Genomic DNA, 20390 nt, shown 5'->3' on the forward strand with positions numbered 1-20390 from the left:
CTCAATTTATCTTTTACCGGACTTTCGGATATCGATAAAAAAGTTACAAAAAACAGTTGATTGGTACAAAACAAATCTCTAGCGGACATATCGACTTAAACTTTTCAAATTATACGGGAGCTTGTGTATTTACGCCGACTATTAGATATTTATAAAAGAAATGTATACAGAAGGTTTAGAATCGAATTAGAGATGTATGAATGGTTCTATGAAACTGAAGTTTTCTATCGTAATACATCGAACGTTACAAATGAAATAACCAGTACATTACTAACTTTCTTTACATTTTAATATATCGAAAATCTAGAATTTGTTTATAATATTTAAGTCTTGAAACAAAGTATAATTATGTAGTTACATTATTTTATTGAATAATATGAAGGAGTTATTTTTACTTCTTTTTTCAACGTTTTAATTTTGAATTTCTAAGCTAGTATAATGTAGTAATTTTTTGAAATTTTCTGCTATATTATTTCCCGCTGTGTTTATAAATTTTGCATGATAATGAAATTCTTACAAGAATGTAACATTTACGGCGTGAAGTTGGCGGGATCTATGCATAAATCATTGTACATCATGCCGATACAACTTTGTCGTCTCCTCATGGCATCATAAAAATTTTATTCATTCTGAATTGATCGAAAAATGTAACTGTTTTGGTTATTTTTATTTATCTTAAATAAAGGAAGTATCTAACTGACAACTGATTGAAACACAAATGAAACTTGAACTCGGAAACTTGAAAGCAGACATTATTCTGTTAGTACGTAGTGAGCACTAAGAAAGTGTAAATTTTAAATTTCACCCCTCACAGTCACATGTCTAAAATAGTGGTGAAGATTTGGATGGAGAATTTTTTTCACTTGGAAATTGTCATGATCAATATTCTATACGAATAAACATTTGTTAATACTAATTTAAGTCTTACTAATATTATAAACTAGCTCTTACCCGCGACTTCGTCCGCGCGGAATAAAAAAAAAATGCACACAAGATAAAAAAGTTTCTATGTCCGTCTCCTAATTCTAAGCTACCTCCCCATCAATTTTCAGCTAAATCAGTTCGACCGATCTTGAGTTATAAATAGTGTAACTAACACGACTTTCTTTTATATATATAGATAAGATGCGAATGTTTGGATGGATGGTTGGATGGATGTTTGTCTGAAGGTATCTCCGGAATGGCTCAACAGATCTTGATGAAATATTCCATATATGCAGAGCATAGTCTGGAAGAACACATAGGCTACTAATAAAAGTTTTTTTTTTTATTTCACGCGGACGGAGTCACGGGCGACAGCTAGTAATAAAATAAATTCAAATAAATACAATCATGAAGGTGTACTATACCTATGTAAGTTTGTTTTATAACTCTGTTTTTAACTTGTTAATTTAATGAGTTGATTTGCATTAAATACAAATTACGTTAACATCAGCACGATTCCTGCGGTTGCAAAAAGTTATCATTAAATTTAATTAAAAAAGGTGGCATGGTATTTATGCGAGTGAAAATTGCTTTTTTGTTATCTTCCTAAATAAATATCACAAAATGTTACCACGTAGGTATAAAGTTAAGGTTATTTTTGTATCCAAGTATTTTTTAAAACAGCAACACTTTTGTATTGAGAAAGAAAAGATGTGACGTTAAAATAGGAGATCACGTCGCAAAAAACACCAAACCCGCATTAACCTCCTTATTCACTGGACTTTTAGTGAAGCAACGTCGACTTGTTGGCAATAAGAAAATACGAGTGTTGTGGTCCTTATTTTTTTGAAAATCAATACCGTCAATTTCTCTTATTTAAAAAGAAAGTTGGAAAAGAAAATATATAAGTCCATTACTCTATGGTGGGTCGTTACAGTATGTACTTCTCTTCCTTCTATTAACCGTCTTTATTTACTTCCTTTTGACGCATATTATCTTTTGTACAATCATATACACTACCTATACCTATATATACTTTCTTATTCCAAATATATACATTAATAAAAATTAATATACTTTGAAACACATAACAACATTGCTATGAATAAAGAAAGCTTGAAAATTGTTGATAATGTATTGAAAATTGAATAAAAGTTCACTTACGTTGAGGAAACGCGGGAAAAATACATTAGTGGCCAATTTGCGGCTTAAAAAGTTAAAATTACGAACGTGTTCGCATAAAGATTAACAAGATTATTACTTGCAAATGGAATAATTATTTTTACGTAACTAAAGTCTTAGTTACAGTAGTCGTTTTTAAAAATAATTAATATCAAACGCAGATAATATGGTAGAATAATCCATGTCAGTGTTTACGCAGCCGAAGTCACTTAACATTATAAACAGCTAAACGTCCAAAAACATTAGGTAATTGGGACGGTCGTTTAGATCGTCAACGCAGCGAGTAAACAATGTTATCAAATATTAAACAAATCCCTTTGGCCTTAAACATATTCTAAAAGGACTGAATGGCCGTCGGTTTTCAATGAATTAAATTAATAAAAATATGGTCCCGAATTATATGTTGATTTTAGCTAACTTCCTACAATTGGGGCATGTAATTAAAATCCTAGTAAATTGCATAAAATAGAAATAGAAAATAATAAAACAGAGATAGAGATAATAATAATAAAGATATAGAATTATTTTTAAAAACAATATTTTTGGGTGCAAGAATAGGCCAGATTGACCGGTGAAACACCACGATCACACAGAAGACAGGCGTAAAGTGGAAGCAATAACGCATTTCGTCTGATGAGTGTGCGTACCAGAGGCCTACTTTTAGTCCACGTCATTTCCAACCCTTTACTTAGTAGGTAATTACGAGAAGGGTAAGTAAATATGGAGGAGGAGAGGTCACATAGGAAGAGGATATCTTTCTGTGAGACCTTTGATTAAAGGTATGCAACGCATCTGCAAATCAAGTCTATGGATAGCGGTGGCTTCGCTATTTCGACGAATTTACTTGGCCACTTGCTTATTTTCCAACTTAAAATATAAAAAAAAAACACCGAACTATAGTTAAAATATCTTTTAGTATATTTTAATATCTTTTAGGAACCTAATCCTTTTTTACTTTAAATATTAATCGTAGTGTAACGAGTTGATTCAACTTTCAGATATAATAACAATATGAATTATTCATAACATACCTTCTTGTTTTAAGGAGTCGTAAAAATCACAATTCCCAAGCAGTTGAATATCAGATCACGTATCAAATTTTTATGTAGCGTTGTGTGAGTAACAAAGTGTTGCTGACTTTGATTATCTGTAGTGAGAAAGTTATGTGAAAACAGCACTTCGATCGATATACAGAGGGCCTAGCATGAATATTTGAGAGACGCACCTTCGTAACGTCATCGATAGACCCAATGCACTAATGTTGTTGACATTACAAAAACTTTCCCACAAATATTCGTGCTAGGCCCTCAGTTTTAAATGAGAACGACATCATCAATTGAAATCGAAAAATTGCTATTTTCAGTATAAAATAAAATAATAGTGTATCCGAGTCCCAATGATTTAAAAATAGCAATTTTTTTTACAAATGTAAAATACAAAAAAAAAAGACAAAACCTAATGATAAAAACATGAATAAACAACACAGTTAAATAAACTTCACAATAAATTGATAGCAAACTAACTTTAACCAATAATAAAAAAAAAACTACAACGCAGAGATTCAACAATTCTGCCGGTAAATCAATTATTATTTGTGTACAAGTACTGTTTGTTTGTGTTTTCAATACCGTATATGTATACATATTACTATCTCAGTTTTTTAAAGGGAAATGAGTGGGGTGGCAATACTTTCAATAACGAAATAATTCAATAATTCAATTGCTTAAATGAATTTCCATATTTGGCATTTTTTTATATTTTTTAAAACTCAGTTACTAAAAAAATTTAATGAACATTACTTATTTCCTAACCTAGGTTAATTGGACTGTGGCAGTTAAAGTGTTAAAAAATAAATTAATGTACATTATTTTTTTAAAGATACAAAGTACGATATTGCAACTGTTAATCGTTAAAAATACAAAACATAAAACTCTTAAAATCGTTATACAATGTAAATCTAATCAAACTCTATAAAATGAAATATAAATAAAACACCTTAATGAGAAAGCGGAGAACGAACCGTTTAATCGGAAGTTGTTAAAGGATTTGGAATTAATCGCAACAATTTTAATTAAGAGTTCCGATTGAAAGCAATCAGTTTCCATGATGTCACATAAAGCTACGCGTGGTATAAAATTAAATATAGATTTAATTACATTTATAGAAACATATAATATAAGTATTATTTTTTTCTGTATCAATTCCATATTTGTCTAAAAAAAGACAATTCTTTCATAGGTAATATAGAACGTGTTGAGAATTTTTACATGTGTAAACATTCAAGTTATTACAGCTTTTTATGGAACATTATATTGGCGATGTTATGTTGCGTACTTAAAGACGACTGACACGAAAGAGACGAACGTAAGTACTAACCAGGGGGCCTAGCATGAACATTTGTGAGAAGGTGTACGTAGTGTTTTCGAAAAGAATGAAAAATTTTGTAGCTGACGTTACACATACTTTCTCGTAATTTTTCGTGCTAGGCCCCCATTCATGTAAGCTAAAAGAACAGTTAACAGAAAACTTTAGCATCCCTAAATTGCTTTATTTGCAGAAATTACAGATTTGTTACAGATTAGACTGTTCCATTCAACATAGGAGATAATTTGCCTTGTAGCCGGATTTAAATTAATGAAATTAATTCCAGTTTAACAATTTAACTTAAAATGATAAAATCAAAAGTGAAAGTTTAAAACGTATGGTTATCTCTGTTTTATCAAAGATAATAACAGGGATGGCAATATGTTTTATGCAGGGATTTTGGTTTCAGAAACCAACGATAAGAGAATCCTAAGTGACAACTCACCAACTATTTGTGCGTGTAGTTGTAAATAGCTATATTAGTTTGGCCAATATTAAAGTTGATATGTTAAAAGAAAAAATATTAAAATTTATAAATCAAGGTGCAAAAAAAGTTAAAATTGAAAATGTTTGCGGGTCTAAATTGTTGCCCCGGAGAACAACATAACTTCACTTGACGTAACAAGCTGTTGCAAACTGAATTGCGCCTGTTCCGTACGCCAATTTAGCCACAAATTAAGTGTGCGTTCCGATCTCGACGTCATAAAACGAAGTGTAACATATTATTTTACAAGAACATAAGACCTTGTTATATTTTTATTACACCTTTTTAAATATTTATTTAAATTATTTTACAATGAACATAAAATTATTAATGTTTTTTTTAATATTTACTTTGATAATTTTTTTCTTACTCTTACTTTGTTTTAAACTCATGCCTACTGTTAATATTTTTTTGTCTCTTTTCTGCTGTGTGCATAAAAAAATAATATATTTAACGTAAAAATTCAGAAGTATTTTGTAGATAACTTCCTTTAACGTTACACGAAAAACGGAAAGGTAATATTTTTACGATAAACTTAAGTGGTTGTTTACATCAACATTGTACAGGAACTCAACACCTGAACCAATTCTATTGTTAGACTAAAAATAAATAAGTAAGGAAATTGACAAATAAGATCAAAAATATTTGTTTGTATTTCATTAATACTTTTAATATAACTAAGATTTTCACTTACTAAAGGGATTTTCCTGGAAGAGTAGATGGCGTTCATCGTGTTTATAAAAGTTAGAGAACTTCTAAACTAACTAATTAACTAAATTAATATCATTAAAGACTTCCAAAAGCTTTAAATTCAGTAAAAAGTATACGAAATGTGGTATACCTTAAATTAAAGAGTTGCGTGAGATGCATAGCGTAAATTCTTTATAGAAATATTTTCTTTCTGCGAATAGACAATTCCATTTTATATATCTGAATAGCTAAATTATATATTTTTATGTCTCAAAAAAATTTTATAACTATATTGTCACACTATACACAGACGAATATGTTAAAGAGTTTTTTAATCTTTTACGTTTATATTATCTTGTTCGATTTTATTTCATCTGTCTGTATACTGAGATCATATTAAAAGTTTGTAATAATATCTTCGATAAAGTTAAGAAGACGGGATGGTTCACCGTACCTCGCTCCATCAATCTACAAAGTCTAAATTTTCTCTCTTTCCATTCTGCACTTTGTTCAGAATAATTTAGAACTACGTAATTACTATATGCGTAATAGCGTTCTGTTAATATCATCGGCTTCTACTTCAAAAACAACAATATTAATTTTTATAATTAATGAGAGATATTACAATAAGTAAAAAGTGTTTGTATCAATGTTTTGGGATCTTTTAAGCCCATGAGGCTGCGTACACGAAATTAGTGAAAATAAACAAAAGTACTAGATTGTTTCCGCTCGGTTCGTGCGCGTCGCAGTATTGTGCTGTACTTTTGATTAAATCGCCCGTTGCGTCGCCCCGCTCGTCGCTAATTTCGTACCCGCGGCTTGAATGTTTTAAATGTAACACTCTACTAACTCTTACTTCTTTCTCTTAAATCGATATCGGGAGGTATATAATGAATAATTAGCAAATTTTTTATTAGTATAATATTATAGTTATAAAAAAATTCTGTCAAATTTATTTTAGATAGCGTGTGGAGTAATTTATTTCTTCCAATGAATCGCTCAAATTAAAACTTTTAAAAGCTAATGGTAGTGGTCGTTTGGAATGTTGAATGTTAGACCGCACAGGAACTAGCTTCACTTAAGACGATGTGATACTTAAGCGAAAACTTCTCGATAGCGTTTCGTCTCGCTACATATTTAACTTGAAACCGGCTATTTATCTTAAAGAAAGCTAAGTGGGGAGATATTCGTTTATATTCTGCTTCAAAAATTATGTAACGTAATTTTTGTTCGATATTTTTTTTTTCTAAAAAGGGCTTACATTTACACTTACATCTTATTTAAAATCTTATGTTCTTCGTTAATGATACAATTTGACCTACGCACGATACTAGGAAACAAGTAGTAACATGTATGTAACAAAACAAAATGATATTAAAAATTCAACGATATTTCAGCTTTCAATTGGTATTGCTGTCCGCGTGATTGGGTTTGAATTACGTGTGCGAAACGCAATCGATTAATTGCCTTGCGGGCACTTGATCAATTGCTTCATTTAAACTTGACACGGACCGCATGACAGGCAAAGTTGAGTCTATCAGAGATAGGGCTGATATATGCTGCTTTCGATCCAATTTATGTACACGAAAGTAAAAATATTAGTATATGAGTTGATATAAATAATGTTACAAGTGTTACCGCTGTCTACGACAAGAATTTAGTGTAATTTGTTATATTGTTAGGACCATAAAGTCGATCAAACTTTTAGGAATAAAAATTACGTGACTATAATTTAAAACTTGTCAAAATATTCTTAAACTTTTTGCCTAATTGAAAATTTTAATCTTGAAATTTTTGAACTTAATACATAAATAAACATTTTATTTTAAACTCATTTCACATTTTCTCGTTAAATTCAACTTAACAAGAAAAAGTGAAATTTTAATTTGAGTAAATCATGAATAGAAGTAAGAGCCATCTTTCGATGAAAATCAGTACTAAGAGCTTTTAAAACAAGGGTAAAATTTCGTAAAGGCATTTTCAACGCCATCTACCGAATATGCTAAAAAGTAAAGTACATTCGTTGCAATTTTCTGTGAAAATATTTTGTAAGTAGACTGATAGATGGCGCTATATTTTTCATTTTCAATTCAAAATAAAGTGATGTTAGAATATTTTAATAGATGGCAGTAGAATAATATCAATTAAGGGCTTCCAAACACAGTTGGGGAAACATTTTTTTTCACTTTTTTCTTTGTGATTTGGCGGAAGAGGGGACGCATGGGAAGGAGAATTGTCCTCTTTCTGTGCGTCCCCTTCTCCGTTGATTAAAGGTAGCGGTCGCCTCGCTATTGTGGCGAATCCAGGTGGCCGTTTGCTCGTTTGCCGCCTTATGATATAAAAAATAAAATATTTATTTCCTTACAATAAAATATATTGTTGTATGATGAATCTAACTGTTATAAATTCCTCCTTTAATGTGATTAATAATTAATATGACCCAAAACATGTTTACTTTACGTAGAAGACCTTGGATACGATAGGAAAAGGAATAAAATAAATGAATAAAACACGAAGGGTATTCAAAAAACAAGCCTATCAATCAATCGAACCGTAAACAGTGTGATAACTTAGTTCTTTTACGTGCCGAATGTTTTTTTACAATTGTGCTTTTACAGAACGGAGCTCCAGCGATTGTTTATTTTCCCATAAAATTTCAGTTGGAGTTGTTCATGTAGAAATTGGCACTTTATGTTTCAAAGGGTGAAAAAAACTGTACACGGTCGGTGAAAACTCATTCATACGAGATTTCATTCTTTTTGAATGTTAGAAATAGGTTGATATATAATATTTACACGAGTCAAAAACACGTGTATTTTCAAACGTTTCAACTTTTTATTTTATATTCACAGTTTTTTTTATATAGTGTATCTATTTTGGAAAATCCGAACGCGTTTGGACGACCTCTGCCATCAACTTTACAATTTTTTTTTTACCTTTGACGTTATTGAGAATTGCAATGCCAGGATAACAAGAAGAATCTCTATACAACAAACTTGATTGTCACTCATTTTTTATTTAGTCTTTCAAATATTCTGGATCCATAGAAGTAAATTAAATCGTAATTACCCACTTATCATTTAATCGCACTTTTACTCTGTTATAAAACTTTTGTGAGTACAATTCTAATATTTCAAAGTTGGTAAGAGTTAATGTTTAAATATATCTCATGTTATAGTACCCGGCTGACTTCAGACGTCTTCCAGCACTTTACACACTAACTATTATTGCAGTGTTCTCTGCGGCCACTTATTCTTAGGTGGCATTATCAAGAAACATTGCTCTACTAACTTAGAGCTCCCACCCTTTTAACCAAAAATGAACAATGAGAATTTGCTAGAGAGAAAAGAATTACTAATATAAACTCATTGTTTAGAACATTACACGGTATAATTTCTTAGTATATTAGGTCCTTACATATGAAATTGGCGTTTTGTATGGGAGGAACAAAAAGTCGAATATTTTTTAATATAAAATATTTAATTAATCAAAGTATGAACCATTATTTTCTATGCACTTTTGCCATCTCATAGGTAGTTCATTGATCCCTTTACTAAAAAAACCAGTCGGACGGGAATCAATAAAATCTTTGAAGGTGATTTGGACTGCCCCATCGGAGTTGAATTTTTTCCCTTGCAAGAAGTTATCCAAATTTCGAAAAAAATGGTAATCTGTTGGAGCAAGGTCCGGGGAGTACGGAGGATGTCTTAGACTTTCCAATTGAAGCTCGTCTAATTTAGTAGCCGTCTGTTGCGCAGTGTGTGGTCTAGCGTTGTCGTGAAGCAGCAGTGGCGTGGAGCGATTGACCAGCCTAGGTTGTTTAGCCGCTAGCTTTTCCATCTTGGTTTGCAATTGCTGACAATAGACATCAGCCGTAATAGTCTGGCCAGATTTGAGAAAACTGTAATGAACAATACCGGCACTAGTCCACCAAACGCTTACAAGTAACTTTTTTGGGGTTAATTTTCGCTTGGGGCAGGATTTGGCTGGCTGGCCAGGATCCAACCATTGCGCTGAGCGCTTCCGATTATCGTAAAGAACCCATTTTTCATCACAGGTAATGATTCGGTTTTAAATACCTTCATTATTGTGCCGGTTTAGTAATGTAACGCAACAGTCGACGCGCGTTTGCCGGTTTGCTTCAGTCAATTCGTGAGGTACCCACCTTTCAAGCTTTTTAATCTTCCCAATTTGCTTCAAGTGAATTAAAACAGTTTTATCACTAACATCGCAGCCTGCAGCTAACTCGGACGTGGTTTGCGATGGATCCGCTTCCACAATAGCCTTCAACTCTTCATTATCAACTTGAGTCTCAGGCCGTCCACGGGGCTTGTTCTGCAGATCGAAATTTCCAGAACGAAAACGTTGGAACCAAAAACGAACTGTGTTTTCTTTTGCAACACGACCGCCATACACATCATTCACCCTTCGAGTCGTTTCCGCAGCACTAGTGCCACGGCGGAACTCGTACTCGTAAATAATGCGATATTTTAAGTTTTCCATTTTGTAAAATGAGTGACGCAAACAGAAAAAAACAGAAGAAAAAAAACAAATGAATGACGGTCATCGAACCACAAATACATGAGTCTATAGATGTACAAATTTGAATTTGGAATTCCTTACCAAAGAGGAGAAATTCGTGATTAAAGTGGCCAGTAAGAAAAACGCCAATTTCATATGTAAGGACCTAATATTTTAAAATCGGTGTTATTAACCGTTACCAGCTCAAATACATCCCAACCGAAGACCTACCCTAAATTAGTAGGATTTGGCCTTAATCGACCACATTATTCCAGAAATCCCTAAATTTAACAATGATATTTTAAATAAATACAATATGTTCCTCTACATAACATGTTATGTACATACTAACTCTTGTGACCATACTTTGTTTACGAAGCTCACATTTTTACAGGATAACCCCTTTTTGGTAATAAATACGTCGCGGCAAAATAGATGCTGATATGTTACTGGGATCATGGGCGAGTCTGGGCGACGGAGATAGTGTGATAAAATATGACCTTGCAAGACGACACTGTAATAGAATATATCACTTTATGATATGCGGAAGAATATTTGACTTAATTTTGCTTTGTGCAAAAATAATAACTAATTCTCTTAAGATTAAAATGAAATTTGTATTTGTATATGATACTAGCTGTCGCCCGCGACTCCGTCCGCGCGCAGTTAAAAAAAAATGAAAAATAGATGTTGGCCGATTCTCAGACCTACTAAATATGCTCACAAAATTTCATGAGAATCGGTCAAGCCGTTTCGGAGGAGTACGGGAACGAAAACTGTGACACGAGAATTTTACATATTAGATTTGTTTTTAATTATATGATCTATGGTGACTTTGTCCTGATTAAATTTAACAATTCCTGATGTTTCTTCTTAGTTATTTACAAAAGAAAAGAAAGAAATTCATTTATTTAAAAGAAAAGGTATTCATTTGGCATGTGCTGCGGCGGATACCGCAGCGCCGATTCCGAATGAACCCTAAAATAGGAGAACATTAAATAACATAAAAGAAAAGCTATAAATAAATATTAAAAATAAACACAATAAAAGTTTTGAAGTCAATACATATTATTAGAACACTTACGATAAAACTTTTTATTGTTGGTTATGCGCGTACAACACGATGCTCGCGACACAACCACACAAAATTAGATTTACGAGTACGTTGCTTTGTGTACGAAGGGCATAAGACTATTCGTAGATTGACTTTTTTGTGACTAAGTACTGTCTTTTACCGTAGCTAACATAATACTGCCCTTTAATTTTCTATACATCTCTACAGCTGTCATATCTGAAATCCTCTTTCAATGTACCCATACTTTCTTCTGTCTTCCTTTACGTTTATGTCATCCACTTAGCTAGTAGCTATTTAGACCTTGATTATTTTAATTACAATGTAATGTTAACACAGCGTAAGCTAAGCTAACCAGAGGCTGTATGGACTATAATGCGTATTCCTAAACTATCTCAATATATCAAGTTCTCGCATAATTAAACAGGTCGTTGCCGTGTCATCTCCTCTAATTAATAGAAATGTCTGGACGATATTATGCTGTAGTGCTTCAATAAATATTTCTGATTCTGATATAGGTTTGATTAATTTTAATTTCATTTCATTATTTAATTTGGTAAATAAAAGTGTACCATATTAAGTAATTTTCTTATAAAAAATCAAATTATTTATGAAATTTGGAGCGTCTAACGCCCCGGTGTCCTTTCATATCGTTTTAATATTCAACAAACAGTTATTATGCTTCGAACTAAATTAAATAAGCTCCCCATTTAAGTGATTGTCACGTAGTTTGAAAATATTCGTTTATAATAACTTTCTTAATATCATAAACATTTTCCAACAATTTTAAAAAACGAAACAAGTTCAGTTCAAGAGTTTTAGCTGACTTACGTTCCTTTTTTAAAATATTTTTAGGGCAAATATTTTCACAGTGAAACGGACCTTGCTTCGGATTCTCAGAAAGGAGGTGCATATTGTTTACAGGATAATTAAAAAAAATTTAGACTTTTAAACAATAGACGTTGCACACAAGGTAGCCATTTCTAATATTGAAACTTTTCTTTTCAAACTATAACCGAAGATTACAACCATTCATATAAAAATATGATACGTGGAATAGTTCCTGCCTCTCATATAGGTTGCAATAAAGATCCTGGCTATTGTTGAAAATTTTTTGAAAAAAAAAGCAGCATTTAGTTTTTTTTTTTTTTTTTTTCAAAAACGACTAAATGCTGCGTTATATTTTATATCGCTGACATTTGATGAGATTTTATCTATTCTTATTTACTGTCAACTAGCTTTGTTTGTTTGGTAAAATAACGCTGTAACAATTAATTGATACCAATCAGTAATTGTTCCATTACAACGTTTTGTTTTCATAATTTCACGTTACTCCCTAAATTTGCTTAAGTAAAGTTTCTATTAGGAATCAATTCAAACATTATTGAGTAAATTATATTAGTCGTGTTTTCATTCGTTCTATAGTACTACATAAAAGTATCCCATGGATTTTGATTTTATACAAATCCCTTGTAACTCATGACTCATGATTTATTGCTCTATCATCAAAACCCATTCTTTCTTTTATGCGGTCATTTACCAAGGTATTTGTGTCAGAATTTATAAAATGTTATATTTTTATTACATCTATATCAGCCATGTTTAGAAATTGGTCTCCGTCATTTTCAGTAAATAATTTTGAGAACAGATAATTATCATAAACCAAAAAAGAATACATATAAAAACATAAAAAAAGTTTCCCCCACAGAAATGTAAAAGGGAAAAATATTTATAAGAGATTGTGCGAAATCGGGTGAAATATACATAGTTATAGCCTTGTTGCGAATTATGCGTTCGCCTCGTAGTTTTGCCATCAAAGCACAGTGTGCTCATCAAATGCTAATATTGCAGATCGAAAACGCAATCAGTCTAGACTTTTGAATAGAAGATACAAGCATAGGCTTTGCCAATCACGTTCAGGGGAGCGTGAGATTAATCCGCCTATTTGGTTGCCAAACCAGCCAAGTACAATTGGAAACAATTCAAGTTTTCACACATATAAAGGCTTCAAGAATTGCTTGTTATCAAGTCTTGGTTATGGTGATAAGAATTTTTTTCACCTATCTTAAATGTTAACGCATATTCTCGATAGGAAATGCAAAACTTTCATGTCCGCGTAATGCAATGTCTTTAAATAAATTAATACACAACATGCATTTACTTAATAGTCAACATAGCCAAAATGAGAGATTTGTCTTCATGGAGCTATATGAAGCCTATCATCATCATCATCATCATCTGCTGTTGATGCAGCCTTTATCTGCCCACTGCTGGGCATAGGCCTTTCCCAATGCCTTCAATGCCTATGTATAAGGGTCAAAGTAAACAAATTGATGATTTTTACTTTTTTGTGTTAAAACCTACCTCTTTGTCTAATTAATAAAAAAACACATGTACAGGTGTAATTGTTATTTGTTTGCTGAAGTATAAAAGGGCCTTTGCGGCCTATTTTCCTGTATGTTTGAAACTTTGAGAGCCTCTCCTGTAAAGTTGTGAATTCGCACATTAGCCCTTATTCGTAGGAGCCATCGATTTGTATAAAGAATGCATGCTATTGATTCGGCAATGAACAAATGTGCGGCTCAAACGGGGTGATTTATAGCCCTATCGTCAGGGCCCATTTCCTTTTTGATCCGGTCATTTACCAAAGTATTGGATTCACTGAGATACGTAACAGTCATTTAATTTTTCCCGACCAATATCCCTGTTTTTCTTCATATGATTTTTATATTTCTAACAACTTACTGTGGGTTTCTGAAGCCAAAACCTCTGTATGAAACTTATCGTTATCCCTGCCATAATTTTTGACAAAAACAGAGAAAATAAATGGTTTTAAACGGAGGTTTTGATACCCACTACTACTGTTTTAATGCAACATTTTAGTAGAAAAGGTAATGTTGTATCGTTTATTATTTGATTCTTCTCGTTATTACAATAATATCGTGCAGCTAATACCACAGCAAAGGTGGGTTTCCACAATTGAAACTCTTGTTTAAAACATAGTGTGTTTAGTTTATAATATTTGTAATAAATTTCGTAACCGTTTCCGCCAACCATCAATAGATGTCGCTGCCGGCAAATTAAAACGCGCTAGCGATCTGATGAATGCAAAATTACTTACATGTTATCATTATATGTCGTTGTAGTTGGCCCCTCAAAGTGTTAAATAAAGTAAAATGTTAAAGTGTGTGTGTTTACGTGAATCTTTGAGTAGTTTTATGTACATAGTGTTTTCTTTCTCATTCCTCTTAAAAAAACTCATCGACAAAAATATATCTTAATACTAATGTTTCGTTTGTGAAATTGCACGGTTAGACTTATTGACTTTTTTTTACTGAATTAAAATAGTATGTGAAAACTCCACACAAAGAAGAGCGTTAAAAGAATTAAAGTTACTTTTCTTAGCAGCACTGGTTATTCTTACTGTGTTGTATAAAGTTGCAGGCTAGCTCTTAAGATATTGCCGCGTTGCTCGCAATCCTGCTAGTAAACTTTAACACTTGTATTACAGAAAGTGTATTTATCTTAAAAGCAAGGCAATTGTTACAAGACCCTGTTTTTATAAATCTCATGGATTGTCATTATTTTCACTACATATTAAAATCCTAATGTGAAACTCATAAGAGGTAGATTCTACTTATGGTCTTTCTTACTTTTATTACTGTTAAGTATTTTAAAATTATACACAGTGAACTATTTCTAAACAGTTAGGTTCGAAATAATAACCATTAAAATTAAGTTGCCCCCAAAGTAACGATATCGTTTGTAAGTTTTAAATAGTGGTAAACGCCAGCAACAATACATTTTGTTGCACGAATGGCCGGCTTGACCGATGCAATACCACGACCACAAGGAAGACAGACGTGAAGTGGAATCGATTCCGCGTTTCGATTGATGTGTGCGTGTCAGAGGCTTAATTTTAGTCCACGTTCCCTTCACATCCTTTTCTGAAAAGGAAAATTGGATTTGACGGAGTAGGGGACGCATGGGAAACGGAAACCTCACATCCTCTTTCTGTGCATCCCATTAGCACCGAATGAGGATATATCCTTTCCTTCCGTCAGCTAAAGGTAATCAACGCATCTGCAGTTGCGGATGTCTCTGGCCGCTTGGTCATTTACCAACTTATGATATAAAAAAAATCGTACAAGTGCTACTTTTTTATAACATTGAAGGGTAAGGTAAGGTACCTTGTATTTGTGTTCTGCTTTTGTTAATTTTTTATCACTTCAAGTCCAAACATTTACCTATTTTTGAGTGCGTGATGTTGATTTTTTCTTATTTTAAATGAATTTTATAAGCATTACAAATGTTTAAGATAACTCCCGCGAGGCCAGCCTTTGGTAATGACATTGTCTCGTAGGAGAAATAGGCGACGATATGTTAGTGGGATCATCGGTGAGCGTGGACCCTAGCGATAGGGCGATAAAATATAACCCTACTTCCACTTTAATAGAATATCGTACTTTGTCGTAAATGAAAATTTTAAACTTAGCTTCAATATATATTTTATCAAGAAACTTTCGAGTTACTCAGTGATCGTTAAATGATGACTTTGAGTATGAGTGTCAGAGCTCTAAAGTATTATATCGTAATCTTTTCTATAGCAATTCCTTTTTGATTCAAATCTTACTTATTCTAATTAAACTATATAATTTAAAAGACCATTTAGAATTGGTCTCTAATATTATTTATTATAAGTTTTGAGGCTTGTTGTAAATATTTTTGGAATCTTTGTTTAAGATTTTCTTCATTAATAACAAGGAGACAAAGAATGTACAAAATGTAATGTTCACAATTTATTATAACTAAGAAAGTCCCACTGTAAATAGTGTTCTCGGACAATTGCACTATACCTTCTCGCAATCCCAGTATAAAGTAGATAGCATCTTTTATTTATTTTTATATCTAGAAAGTCCAGCAACTTTATATGTAATAAATTCATTGTATTTAATTCCTTTTAATACATTTTAATGTGCGATTTTAACAGAGTTGATCATCCACACAATGTATTTTATCAAAATCTTGGCGATCTAATGAATATGGTGATAAAAAATTGACAGTAACTATTACTCTAAGGGTCTAATCAGTATTGGACGGTGGCTGATAATGGTGACCAACAGAGACTACAAATTTAAATCAACTTCGCGCATGAATCTCATTATAAAGACGTTCATAGGGACATTTCATTACTTGACGAATAGCAACTATATAGTTTTATTTTTTGTGTACTTCTTGGCATTAATCATTATGTCAAAAATAATGACTACTCAGAGCACATAAGTTCATGTCCGAAATACCGTTGGATGGAGCTGAAGCTCGCCCTTTGATGTACGAGTACCACTCAACGAGTACACTTATATTCGAGATTAGAAGGTTGACTCAGTGAACAGATCTTTAAAAAGGACTTATTAACTAAGAGTTAGATATTGTATGATGTAGATAGTGTATTCAAAGTTTTTGGCTGGTTTTTATAATTAGAGCTGAAGGATGTAAGTTCTTGGGTGATAAATATAATAGTCAAGATAAAAAAGTCACGCATGACAAACAAGACGTCAGGAAATTTTTTCAGATTTTTTACAAAATATTTTAAAATGAGCGTGAAATTAAATGATCGTATAATGGAATAATATTCTATATCCGTGGATAAAAATATATTTGTGTCTACTAATAAGCATCACCTCAAAGTTGGTAATTGATCCTCTGCGCTTACAGTTCCGCGCCACAGTTCGAAAATTTTTATTGAAACATCAAATGCCCGTTTTTCTAATCAACGGTTCATCATCATCGGAATCCTCAATTTTAATGTGATTTTCGCCGTTATATAATCTTCCTTGGAGATGTCAAAATCGTCAGAATCGTAACAAGTAAACAACAAGCATAGGTTTTTTGCGTCAAGCTGTGGTCTGTACAGACGAATGTTTGTAAATCTAGGGTTAAGACAAATTACAGTGTACATTTAACATTAATTATTTAAATTTTAACATTTACCTAGTTATTATTATATATAGTCCTATTATTATTTTATATTTTATTATTATATGTTAACGTTAACTCTCCCGACCCCTGAGCAGGCTACATCCGCAAGTCAGTCCGGTGCAACCTCGTCACAGGAACTCGTGCAATGCAGAGAATGCTCCCAGCCGCGTTTTTTCAAAGGACAAAGAGGTTTGCACATACACAAAAGTAGGTGCCATAAGGGCCGGCAACCGCATGTAGGTAGCAATGAGAATTTTCATAATGTAACTGACAATGAAGCCCCCACCGGGGGCCCCTTATGGCAAAAATTAAATAACTTGAAGAGAAACCTCCCCTTGGTAAAAAGAATCCCTCGTGGGGCTAGACGGTGCGTAGCGACCTCTTTATCTTCCTGCGTCAGAGATGTCATCGACAAGAACGATAAACATAGCTGGGAGAATTTTCTGACATTCGCGTATAAAACGCTACATGTTAGCCAAGACAAGCATGGCAGTTCCCTTGCACAAAAAATAAAAAACAACTGTTCCCCCAATTTTAGGCCTACTTTAGACAATATTCAGGAAAAACAAATATCGTACAACATTACAAAAAGGATTGAATCAAAATTTGATGAGGGAGACATTAAAGGTGCTGCCGACCTTTTATTTACTAGTGACGTCGTTGCTCCCAACTCACCAGAGACCTACGCTGCCTTGTTGTCTAAACATCCGCAGCCTTTAGCAACAACTCGCTTGCCGGATGCCCCCGAGCCTTCTGAGCCTACCCTGAGGGCTACACCGGAGGATATACGAGCCGCGATTATGTCTTTCAGGAGGGGCTCTGCCGGCGGATTAGACGGTATGTCCCCACAACACCTTAAAGATTTGATTTGTGGTGTTGTTGGTGACGTCGGCACTGCACTTCTGGAAGATTTGACCAGCCTCGTGAATCTTATGTTCTCTGGGAAGGTGTGCAAAGACATCATTGACGTCTTATATGGGGCCAACCTTTGCGCGCTTCGGAAAATGCATGGTGGCATCCGACCAATTGCCGTAGGCAATACAATTCGTCGTGTGGCTTCCAAAATCTGCTGTAGGCACATCCTGCAAGATTTGCAGCAGGAATTTCAGCCAACGCAGTTAGGTTTTGGAACCTAGGGAGGGTGTGAGGCTGCTGTTCACGCTGCGCGCACCTTTCTCAAGCAAGGTTCAAGCGAAGTGTTGCTAAAGGTAGATGTAAAGAATGCATTTAACTCTTTGGACAGGGGCGTCTTGCTGACCCAGGCAAAGGACCAGATACCTCTTACCTTTGCTTACCTGTGGCAATGCTACAGCGGATCAACCAGCCTAGCGTATAATGGTCAAGTTATACAATCAGCTGTCGGCTGTCAGCAGGGCGACCCTCTCGGACCGGCAATATTCAGTTTGGCAATACATCCCCACATCAAGAATTTGACTTCTAAATTCAACGTATGGTATTTGGACGACGGGACCTTGGGTGGAGACGCTGCTTCTGTTTTGTCAGATTTGGAAAAAATTACAAAATCTTTCAGTGATATTGGTTTACAGTTAAATTTTTCTAAATGCGAGTTGTATTTCAGCGAAAGATTACCGGCACAATGTCGCTATGAACTAAATTCTAAATTTAATGTTTTGGCTCCTAATATTAAAATTATTGACGACCAGTCGCTCCGCCTACTAGGGGCCCCAGTGCTGGAAGCGGCTTTCACCAAAATTGTAGAGGATCAAATATTAAAATTTCAGGAATCTTCCAGCCGCCTAAAAGACATAAATCCTCACATGGCTTATTTTATTATAAAATTCTGTCACTTTGTTCCCAAGACTACCTATACGCTTCGCTGTACACCGCTTTGGGCCCACAATGACCTTCTCTCTCGTTTAGATGAGACAATAAGAGTAGTTTTAAATAGCACATTCAATTGTCCTTTGAATGATAGGTGCTGGGCCCAAGCAACCTTGCCGATTCGCCATGGTGGTCTTGGAATACGGAAAATTTCATGTGTAGCACTGCCAGCCTTTCTGTCCTCGGTTTATAGCTCGGTTAACCTCGTTGGTAGCATACTAGGCCCGTCGTTCTGCGGCGTAGAGGTTGCCTGTTTAGCCGAGGCCAGGGATGCCTGGCTCAGTGCAACCGGTCCGGACCTACCCCTGAACCTGGCTTCACAGCGGCAGTGGGATGAGCCACTCTGCATGAAGACCCGAAACCAATTGTTAGAGTCTTCAGAAAACGAAGCGGAGCGGTCTCGTCTTTTGGCCAGCTGTGAACCTGAATCAGGATACTGGTTAAATGCCATTCCATCGTTTAGCGTAGGTACCCTTTTGGAGAGGACTACATTTAGTTTGGCGGTGAGCTTACGGCTAGGGGCCCGGACGAACGAAGCCCATCGCTGTCGTTGTGGGGTAGACGTGGATCCTCTAGGTCATCATGGTTTAGCATGTCGTCGCAGTGCAGGACGCATTCCGCGTCATGCCGCCTTAAATGACGTCATCCGTCGCGCCCTTGCCTCTTCCGGGGTGCCAGCAGTGCTCGAACCTAATGGCATCGCCCGGGACGATGGCAAGAGGCCAGATGGTATGACGCTCATCCCTTGGAAAAACGGGCGGTCACTAGTGTGGGATGCCACATGCGTGGACACTGTTGCCCCATCCCATGTGAGAGCGACCGCTCGCAAAGCCGGTGCAGCTGCGGCGACAGCCGAAACCAATAAAAGGCGTAAATATGCAGCTTTGGGAGAGCCGTATATATTTGTGCCTTTTGCCGTGGAGACCTTGGGGCCTTGGGGTGCGGAAGCCCGTCAGCTCTTCAAGGAGATTTCCGTACGCCTTATCGACGTCTCAGGGGATCCAAGGGCTGGCGCGCATTTCGGACAAAGGTTGAGCCTGGCCATTCAACGGGGAAATGCCGCCAGTCTCTTGGGCACCTTACCCTGCGAGCGCAGCGATTTGGGGTCGATTTTTTACATAATCTAGTTTTATTTTTAGTTTAGTATAAGTATATAGTTTAGTTTAGTAGTTTTAATATATTATTTATAGTTTTTACATAATAATGTTATGTAATTTATATTAAATAAAGTTAATAAATGTTAGTCAAGATAATAATGAAAAGTATTGATGTTATTTCAAGATATTTTTTTTAATTTTAAACTCTCGAATATGTATCATTATTTAAATGTTC

This window comes from Papilio machaon, chromosome 5, assembly GCF_912999745.1.
Source record: "Papilio machaon chromosome 5, ilPapMach1.1, whole genome shotgun sequence".
NCBI lineage: Eukaryota > Metazoa > Arthropoda > Insecta > Lepidoptera > Papilionidae > Papilio > Papilio machaon.